The following is a 3,786-nucleotide window of genomic DNA, read 5'->3' as shown; positions in this document are numbered from 1 at the left end:
CATAATGACTGTCATAGTCTTACAGACTGGTTATATTTTAAACAGATCATTAGAATTGTTTTACAAAATATTGATACAAAAGCCTACCTTTGACCAGAAATTCTATTTTATTATATTGTGTACACTAAACACACTGTATCTTTATGCATGGCTGAATTAAAGTTTGTTTGTTTGTTTGTTTATATTATTAGGAGTATCAAAGAAACTGCTGAAGATGGCTCAGAACAAAGACTGTGAAAAAGTGCAGAAGTGGTATCGCAGTATAAAAAACCACATATATTGGACAGCAGCTTCTTCTTCAACAGGACCAGAGCGAGTGGCAAAGTGGACATCAATTCTTAATCATATCCAAGACAAACACACACATGATGATCCCGTTTTCCCACAGTGTTTACATCCGCAGCGCAATACAACGGACAAGAGCAAGTGGTTGAGAGCAGGTGTGTTTACACTATTAGCTGGTGTCAATGTAACTCATGTGTCTATTTGCATATTATATAGATATACATAATTTTGTAAGTTATGTACATTCATTTAATTTTTTAATTATTTTTAAATATACATTTTAACAAGTTTTATTTTCACACCAGAAACAACTGCCTTCACTCGATTAGAGAAAATCCTCAAAAACAAGAGGATTCTGAAGGATGTTGAAAAACTGAGCCCTCACCATCAGACCTCATCCCTGGAGGCGTTCCACAGCGTAATTCTGCGATTTGCGCCAAAGAATGTTGTCTTTTCTTTCCTGGGAATGCTATGCAGGTTACTCAAAATAATTGTGAAAGGACTGTATACAAATTTTCAATCATGCAAGTGTCCCCTAACTAATGGTTAACCATTATTTATTCTCTATAGACTCTACCTGGCAGCCCTGCATTTTAATGAGAATGCTGAGCGTCCCCAAGCCACGACAGCAGCTGGAGAGCCACTTTTTAAAGTGGTTTTCCCAAAATACAAGAAAGGACAATGCTCTGCAAAGCCAGTGAAAGTAGAACCAACCTTCCGTGAGTGTACAAACTTTTATTTAAATTCAAAATAGTCATTGTTTGTACAGACGTAATATCAGAAGATGAACATATTTTTTTTTATAATTATTTACTTTATATAGACAGTAGCCTATTATATACAAAACCTTGTATTCACTATACTAAGTGAGAAACAAAACTTCTGAGTAAACTGAAAATATCAACTATATATATATATATATATATATATATATATATATATATATGAAGAGTTCAGATGCAAAAGCCTCTAAGTGCCATCTGAAATTTTCTTCTAGAATGATAATTTTTATCAAGCTCGTATATTTAAGGTCAGTAATTTCACTTAAATGGCAATGAAGATTACCTATTAATTGTCATTTAAGTGAAATTACTTAACTTAAATATACAAGCTTTATAAAAATGATCATTCTAGAAGAAAATTTCAGATGGCACTTAGAGGCTTTTGCATCTGAACTCTTCATATATATATATATATATATATAATTATTTTTTTTTTTTTTTTTTTTTTTATAACAGACTATGTGGACAACTTGTTACAACTGATCTTTGAGGATGTGGTTGTGGACTCATCTCCTTATATGGACGAAATCCTAAAGATCTCCGTACCTCGGATCTCACGTCCCAGTTTCACAAACCAGACAAACAGACAGTGATCGACAGCTACGTGTCCAGGTTCAATCAAGGGCAGGTCTGAACCCTACATATTGTCCTTGAGTGTTTGGGAACTCTGCCCTTATTCGTTGAACCACACAGGAGGGCAGCACAACCCTGATTCTCGAGCCCAGAATGCCCCAACACCAGCTGACGAAACTTCGGTATGCCAAAAACCTGTAACGGCTCAGAAAATAAATGAAAAAATTTCAAATAATTTTTTATAATTTCATTCAATTATTGATGTTTGTTTTTGGTCCATTATTTTTGCTGTTACTTACTTTATCACATACCTCAGTGGAATTCAGTAAAACTATCAGTTTTTCTGTCAATAAATGTTAGTCCAATCATTTTTGTGTCTTATTGATTATTTGTTACTTCATGGTGAATGGTATGTTATGCGATTATTAAATTACACTTCAGTTGATACCCATAGTGAACTTTATGAATCTAAACAAAACCTACCCTGACATTCCCCTTAAACCTAAAGGCCCATAGTCTGCTCGGTAGATGTTTAATGCATTCTGAAGCGAAAACAGATTTAAACAAACGGGTTCCAGGCCTGGATGATCAACCATACATTGAGGAGGATTTTCCAGCTGCTGTAATCTTCGTAAAACCTAAGAATTATGAATATGTTAACTGAGCTAACATTTTTATAAGATTGTTGCATAATAGCAATACAATTTATGAAAAGTACTGTACCTGTGGTATCTCCCTGCAGCATATATTTTCAGCCTCTGTAGGCATTTGCCTACATAATCCACAAAGGCACCTGAAACAGGAATATCAATGTAATTACAATACTGTATATGTACTTGAATGTTTTCTTAAAAAATAAAACGTACTTTACAACAAATTATTAGGGATCTTTCAACTACAGCTAGAAACAGTCAACACAGACATAACGTTCCACAATACATTTACGCATAACATTTACAAAAAAAAGTTTTTCAGCATCAATCTGTTAACGAACTAACTTATAACGTTACATAAGTTAAGTTAAACACATAGCGTTTGTATCTCACTATTCTACCGTGCCAGTACATACAAAAATAGATCAAAATGACATTACGTTAACCAACCATTCAGAAACGTCCCGTCCGAGCCGTAATGGTCGAACTTCTTCGGGGCCGTCATCTTGTTCAGAGTCCGACTCAGGTTCAAATTGGTATGGTTGCAAAGACGATACACCAGAAACTCCCGTTGCCATTCTTGTTCCAAAATATAACCTGAACTGTTGTCAAGGCAACGGTCCACGTGTGTTGTTTCAGAACGCCCCACAGAACAGAGGGGCGGGGTGAGCAAAGCTCATTATCATTTAAAGACACATGCACTGAAACGGCGTGCTGAAAACAGAGCTGTTTTTGACCAGGTAAAATTAGTGTTTTCTTACAATACTAATGAGAATTTTTAATTAAAGTATATTACAAACTTTTAATTTAGACCATAAAGAAACATATTAGCTTGTACAAAAATGGCATTATATGACCCCTTTAACGGAAACAGATAGGCCTTGTTGTGCATTATTTGCACGAAAATATTTTCTCAGACAATCTGCTGTTATCATGAGCAATTCTCTCTGTAGTTAAAACATTAAAACACAACACGCCACAGGGCAAGTGTTCAAAAGCACTACAAATCCACTACAAATATTTATATTTATTGAATATAAAAAAAAAAACGTTGTAACTTCTCAGTAATGATTTCATGAAATGTAATGCTTATATCAGAAGTAACACGTAGTTTAAATCATTATTTTATTTATTTAAACTGTTATTGTGAACATGCATTGTATTTATGATTAGGACTCATAATGAAGATTTACGGTTTTCCTTCATCTGCCATTAGATAAATATGCGTCAGTTTCACTAAACGGCCCAATGCGCTCGGTGGCGCGGACATTTAAGAATGGATGGATGTTTGCTTCATGTGAGAGGCTTGGTGAGTGAAATTATATTTGTATTATCTTTCTGTATATGTATAATTTTCTTAATGTTCTGTCTAAAAGTGACCAAAAATTTATTTAACTCCAGCTCACCATCGGTGTCGCCAAACTGCTCCATCTCCAAAATTTTCTTACACATGGGTCAGAGTTTGCGTGCAGGTGCACAAATTTTCCCGTCAA

The 3,786-nt window shown here is 34.7% G+C and overlaps 1 long non-coding RNA gene across 1 annotated transcript; it reads left to right on the top strand.

The window, feature by feature from the left end:
- Positions 1 to 259: 259 nt before the first annotated feature.
- LOC311288138 lies at positions 260 to 1,922 on the top strand. The gene is made up of 4 exons (XR_014626889.1): positions 260 to 440; positions 591 to 762; positions 856 to 1,004; positions 1,524 to 1,922. It is a non-coding gene; the product is annotated as an uncharacterized lncRNA (long non-coding RNA).
- Positions 1,923 to 3,786: the final 1,864 nt, after the last annotated feature.

The sequence above is a fragment of the Rutilus rutilus genome (assembly GCF_951802725.1).
Source record: "Rutilus rutilus genome assembly, chromosome: 3".
Taxonomy (NCBI): Eukaryota; Metazoa; Chordata; class Actinopteri; order Cypriniformes; family Leuciscidae; genus Rutilus; species Rutilus rutilus.
This window is presented reverse-complemented; position numbering and strand designations above follow the sequence as displayed.